This window comes from Brassica napus, chromosome C6 (assembly GCF_020379485.1).
Source record: "Brassica napus cultivar Da-Ae chromosome C6, Da-Ae, whole genome shotgun sequence".
Lineage (NCBI taxonomy): Eukaryota > Viridiplantae > Streptophyta > Magnoliopsida > Brassicales > Brassicaceae > Brassica > Brassica napus.
Genome location: NC_063449.1, coordinates 5,165,935 through 5,173,451, shown reverse-complemented (window position 1 = coordinate 5,173,451; position 7,517 = coordinate 5,165,935).

Genomic DNA, 7,517 nt, shown 5'->3' with positions numbered 1-7,517 from the left:
TCATATCCGCGCGGGCGCGCGGGTCAGGATCTAGTTAGTAATTATTTCACACAAAAAAAAATCTAAACCACAATTTGACATGTAAGAGAAATGTACAACTTTAATGTTTATACATTCATAAATGAATAATTAAAAGACAAAAGCTGACCTTAATTACTTTTTTTTTTGTTCAAAAGCTGACATTAATTACTTTACTTAAGGATTTCTTAAATCTATTCCATTCCGCCAGAAAATGCCTCTTTTATTGTAGTAGCAGCCGTATTGGCATCCAAGTTATTAAGAGCACATATAATCTCCAAACCATAATCTCCACCTCGACCACAAGAACATTTTGTACCTTTAAAGTCATGTCCAGACTTGTACTGACTAGAATGCACAATCTGACCGGTGAAAGTATCAAGCCCTTTCACCGCCCGAATGTACCCTTCTCCGTTCTCTCCACTCGCAACCGCCACAAACTCCAACCAGTTCAACTTCTGGAGTTTGTGGTACTGGTTGGGGTTTCAGGTGGTTGCGACAAAAAAAAACAGAGATCATTCTCTTCTGGCTGTGAGAGGGCTTGATACTTTCACTGATGATATTGTGCATTCGAGTCAGTACAGTGCAGACTTTAAAGGTAAAAAATATTCTTATCAGAGGTGAAAATTATGGATTGGAGATTAACTTTGATCTTAATAACTTGGATGCTAATACGGTAGTTCTGATTAGAACTTCAGTATGTAAGTTAATTAATGTCTGTTTTGTCTTTTATTTAATAATTTTTGAATGAATGAACGTTAAAGCTGTACACTTCTCTTTCATGTCTAATTGTAGTTTAGATTTTATTTTTTTCATTGTGAAATAATTACTGAGATGCGTCTCAACAATAATTGACATTTTATCTATTCATTGTTAAAAAATCGTTTGGATTATTGAGTTTTGAGGTCCATAGACCATAGTATCATATGATAATATGCTAAACCCTACGATCTTTGTATAGTTTAGTTCAATATATGAATCTTATTAATGTCCTTGGTTTCACCAACTTTAACAAAGAAAACAAATATATTCTTTTAATAAAAAGAACGCTTAACATCTAACTTCTTAATATTCTTTTTTTTCGTTACCATATGTCATTATATTTATTCATTCTCTGAATTTGTGCACGGGCATGTATTGAACAAAGAAAATAGGGTTTTTAAACCGAAAACAATGTTTTGCACAGTATGAAGTCAAAAATTTGTTCCTTACCCTATACTAAACACTTTTCCGATTGTATGAACGAAATCCCCACAACATAAGAGAAACACTTATACACTTTAATGAATGGTAAAGGGAATACTTTCAATTCGTTTTAAAATTTGTTATTTCATGGTTTATGCTCATCGATACAAAGAATCCTCAATGGTATGCATTACAATTGTATAAGAAATAAAATACAGCAAAAAAATTGATGTTTTGAAACTCCAAACACTAGTTCCTCGGTATTTCCTCGGAATATTCCGAGGAAATTCCGAGGAACAATATAAATTAATAGAAATACATGCACAGGATATTCTTTTTCCTCGAATTAATGAAAATATTCCGAGGAAATTCCGACGGATATTTAAGTGGCCGTCGGAATTTCCTCGGAATATTTTCATTTAACCGGGCAAACAAGCCGCCAAATATTTCGCGAAAATTGAAATTGAAAATACTGAGGGAATTCCGACGGAAAATATCCGTCAGACCCAAGGTTTTATGAACTCGAACCGCATTTTCTTCTCCATTTCTCTCTTCTTCCTCTCCGGCGATCTCTCTCTCCTTCCGGAGTTCTCCACCTTCTCTCGCGACGATCTCTCCGGCGAATCCTTTCCATTCCCTTACAAATCATGTAAGGACCCTATCCCACTCTCTTAGGTCCTATTTGTTAGGTTTTTAAGTAGATTTGATGATTTTAGAAGTTTTTTGATAGATTTTTGTTAGGGTGATTGGGTAGGATTGTGATTTGTTGTGTAATAGGTTTAGAATTGTGATTTGGTTGTGTTGAATTGATTTAGAACTTTTTTTTATAAATTGTTTACTATTTTTGTATTTACAAAACGTTTTTTCTATATTAATTTGATTTTACAAAATTTTTTTGTATATAAATTCAATTTTTGGATTTATGAAAGATGATTTCATATTTATAAAAATATTTATATTTATTAAAACTAATTTTGTATTTATAAAACATTTTTTTGATTTATAAACACTTTTTTTTATTTTTGTATTTATAAAAACTATTTTTAAATATACAAAACGTTCTTTGTATATATATTCCATTTTTGGATTTATAAAAGATGATTTCATATTTTAAAATTAATTTTGTATTTATAAAACATTTTTTGATTTATAAACACTATTTTATTATTTTTTGTATTTATAAAAACTATTTTGTATTTATAAAATGATGATTTCATATCTATAAAAATATTTATATTTATTAAAACTAATTTTGTATTTATAAAACATTTTTTTGATTTATAAACACTATTTTATTATTTTTTGTATTTATAAAAACTATTTTGTATTTATAAAAAGATGATTTCATATTTATAAAAATATTTATATTTATTAAAACCAATTTTCTATTTATAAAACATTTTTTTTATTTATAAAAACTATTTTATTATTTTTTGTATTTTAAATATGTTTTCTATTTCAATTTTAATTTTATATTTTCGAATTTTAATTTAAAAAATAAATTTATAATTTTTTTTTTTTAATTTTGGATATATTCCGAGGAAGTGTATCCCTCGGAATATTCCGACGACATCTTCCTCGGAATATTCCGAGGAATTTCCGACGAAAAAAATCCTCGGAATATTCCGAGGAAATGAATTTCCTCGGAATTCTGTCGGAAATTTTCGAGGGATTTCCGAGGAAAGATGGATTTCCGAGGAGTAATTTCGAGGATTTTTTTCGTCGGTATGTCGTCGGAATAGCGTTATTCCGACGACATACCGACGATTTTTTCCCTCACTATGTCGCTGTTTTCTTGTAGTGTTTTTGAATTTGATTAAATTGGATTGATTATTTATTGCATTGCTCGTATTGTTGTTTCTCTTTCAGGCTATCTTGAGGGAACAATGTAGGATATTAGATCTAGGAAAGCCTGCATTTCCACCCAAAAGGCTAAACCTAGTGTAGATATATTTGTTGGGTTACAAGGTGAGGTTTTTGTAAAATTGTGATTCGTGGTTGATTAAGATATAATATTGTATGCGTGATTTTACTACTGACTATTAATGTTTAGGTGCTCGTAAAACCATAACTTGTACCAAGTATGTTTATTATCATTAGAAGAAAGGGTACAGACAAGCTCGAGAGTGTGCCGATACTTTCAGGGCTGGTGCTTTCTATCAGCTAAAACAGAATGCCACCAAGGCTAGGATCCCCTTTCATGGAAGGTATGAAGATTTATATGCTCGACCATTGGTGCTTGTTTTTCTAGTAGAATAGTAGCTCCATATATGTTTCAAAGAAAATACCTCAAATATATTTTGTAATTTTTATTAATTAATTAATTGATTGTCCAATAAGATATTAGCTATCCTAATGTAGTGAACTAAATATTTTGTTTCATTTACTGGTCGGCATTTTTATAGTCGGGTCAATATATCAAAATAATACTATTTTGTTTGTATAATAAGAAGAAGGAAAATTCAATCAACAACCAAATGGTTCAACTCTCTGTAAGTGTATGATGTAATCCGATCCATTTGGTGGTTGCCTTTGCTGTATAAGATTTGGTGAAGATCCTTAGGTGATGAGTCTTGCAATATGTTGTTATGTTCGCGTCTTGATTAGATCCATATTTTCTAAGAACATTAGATAGATAATTAGTTTTTGTTATAAAGTACAAAAAACAAATTTATAAAACATATATCTTGTTTCTTTTTTATATTTTTAAAAGTTTAGAACTATCTCTAGATTAAATTATACATTGCACTATTGCACATTGGCAGTAGTGATTTGGTTCGAGATTTATCTTGGTCGACATTAACATAAGAACAACTATGATAAGAACAGTAATTTACATATCTGAATCAAACATAGTTTTTAGTAGGATGAACGGCATATATTCTGCATCTACAATATATGAATATATGCGACCATTATACTGACTCATCCACAGACAAAAGACACTTAAAGACATGAACACTGAGATGAAACACCATACTCAACCAAAACTGAGACAACGGTTCCTACTTTATTTCAAAAAGACTTTAATATTTGGTTGTCAATATAGATTTGATGTCTTCGGTGATGGACATAACATTTTGGGCAGCTCCGGCGATCCCTTTCCAGGAAAATCCAGCACAGTAAATATTCTTCTCTCCTTTCCAATACTTTGGCATTTGTTTTTTAGGGAATCCAGCATCCATCACATACTCATAGTCCTGTATTTATAGTTTCACACAACGTACATAACCATTATTATATATATTAAGTCGGTTATGTTAAAGCGGTTTTAATTTGTTTTGTGTAGTGGGTTTTCGGGATACTTCAACCAATTGCGCGCAGTCGGAGATTTTCTAACCAATCGCAAACAAAATCGCAACGAAATCTGTGTCAATACCATTTTCAAATGTCAAAGTCTTGCCATTGATGCTTTATATGCCATCATTGATAACTTATAGTGCATCAATAGTTAGTTAAAACTAAATCAAGTTTTTGTGCAGCTTTGATCTATGGAAAATAAAGAAATAAAACATATAAAAAATAATTTTTATTATATTTTGTTAATGATATACTAAATTTTTTTTTCTATTTTTAGAAACAAATTTTTCACTTTTTTATATGAAAGGGTTAGACAATAATATTTTCAAGATTTAGTTGTCAGATTTGTTTTTTAAACTTAAAAATAAATTTACATTACATTTTCATATATTTCATTTAATTATTTTGTTTTATTAAACTATGTTTCCTTTTTTCACTTATATATACTCCCTCTGTTCTACTTTTAATGACGCTTTAGAAGTTTTCAGACATATTTAGGAGACTAACACAAAACCTATTCTAACCTTGTGTATTTATTATTTTGCTCTATTTCATCATTACGGCAGATCTAAGTCAAAGGGTAAAAGAAGTCATTCTTTATTATTTTTTGCTTAGATTTCTGTAAACCACAAGTAAAACAAAAACAAAATACAAATTCTAAAACGTCATTTAAAAAACAATGGATGGAGTATATATACTATTTTTTACTGAATATATTTACACTAGTCATTACATAAGCAATCAAATTAATAAATATGAATATGAAATTTAATGGACAATGTGCTAAAAAGTTGACGGACAATCGAAGGTACCTGAATATTGTCCTCGCAAATCTTTTGGACAGTTCCCACATCGATGATTTCCTTGGTAAATAATTTGGTAGTGAAAAAACCTTGTTTTGGTCGGATGAGTCCATACTTGAAGGGATCTCCATATATAAATAACTTTGCCTTAGCCATCAACATCACCACTGTGTCAAGAATACGTAAGCAATGGATTGGTTAAGTATTTATGAAACAATTTAGAGAATGGATTGAATAAAACGACATATGATAACGAAACAAAAAATTAAGAATATTAAAAAGTTTATTGGTTAAGCAATGGTTAAAAAAATAGAGAAATTAATAGATTTTTTTTTCTTTGTTAAAGTTGAAGGAACCGAAGAAATTGATAAAACTCATATTGTACTAAGCTTGCCAAATATCATACTCCCTGTGTATCATTTAATTGGTATTTAAGCATTTTTATTTTGTTTCATAATAAGTGATGTTCTCAATATTCTAGATAAAATTAAGTGTCATTTGAAGTGTGTGATCGAGTGCAAAAAACTATATTTTTTCTTATTGGTTGAAATATTTTAATAAAACGTTACTTTTATGTAACCAAGATAAATTATATAAAAACTTGTATTTTCTTAATATTTGGACAAAAACCTAAAAAACAACTAAAATGAACAGTGGGGGTAGTGATTAGCATTATCGTATGATAATATTTGTCTATAGAGATCAAAACTCAATAATCCAAACGTTTTTTTTAACCTTGAATAGATAAATATCAATTATTGGTAAGAGGTAATTATTTCACACTGAGAAAAAAAAATTTAACCACAATTTTACATGCAATAGATGTGAGTACGTAGCTTTAACGTTCACGCATTCGTAAATTAATAATTAAAAAACGAAAGCAATATTAATTAAGTTACTTAAGGAGTTCTACTATCTATTCCCTCGAGAATTCCGTCAGAATATGCCATATTTTCTTGTATAAAAAGGCATATTAGCATCCAAGTTATTAATAGCAAATCTCATCTCAGTTCCCACCTCCGACCAGAGGGGCATTTTTACCTTTAAAGTCATGCCTAGACTTGTACTGACTTGAATGCACAATCTGACTAGTGAAACTATCAAGCTCTTTCACCGCCGGATGTACCCTTCTCTGTTCTCTCCAGTCGCAACAACCACAAACTCCGACCAGTTCAACTTCCAAATTTTGTGGCACTGGTCAGAGATTCTGGTGGTTGCAACTGAAGAGAAGATAGATCGGTATCTTCTGGCGGTGAAAGGCTTTATATTTTCATCGGTGAGATTGTTCATTCCACCGGTACAGTCGGAACGCCACTTTAATGGTAAAAATTCTCTTGTGGTCGAAGGTAGAAATTCTTGTTTGGATGAGCTTTGATCTTTATAACTTGGATGCTAATACCTCTGGTAAGTAAATTAAGTAATGTCGCATTGTCTTTTAATTGTTAATTTCTGAATGAATAAACGTTAAACCTGCACACTTCTCTTGCATGTCAAATTGTGGTTTAGATTTTGGTTTTTTTTTTCAGTGTGAAATAATTACTAATATGCCTCTCAACAATAATTTATGTTTTATCTATTCATGGTTAAAATTTTGTTTTGATTATTGATTTCTGAGCTATATAGACCATAGTATCATAAGATATTTGCTAATTTCTATGATCTTTTGTTATTAGTACAATATGAGTCTTATCAATGTCTTTCCTTTCTTCAACTTTAACAAATAAAATAGATCTTTTATTTCTAAAAAGAAAAAATAAATGCTCAACATCTAAATTTTTAATATTCCTATTTTTCGTTACCATATGTCGTTATATTTAATTCATTCTCTAAATTTGTGCAGAGGCATTTGATGACCAACGAAGATGTATACTTGGAGATGCAATTTCTGAAAATTATTTTCCGGTGACTATGGTTGACACAGTTGTGATGTTCATGGCCAAGGCAGAGTTATTTATGTACGTAGATCCCTCCAACTATGGGCTCGTCCGACCAAAACAAGGTCATTTCACCACCAAATTCTTTACCAGAAGAACTCCAGTTATCAGTGTGGGAACTTCCAAAAGATTTGCGATGACAAGATTACCTGAATCTTGTATTCATGAACCTTTCGGACAGTTCCCACATCGATGACTGGAGTTCTCCCAGTAAAGAATTTGGTGGCAAAAAGACCTTGCTTTGGTCGGACGAGTCCAGACTTGGAGGTAGGGGTGT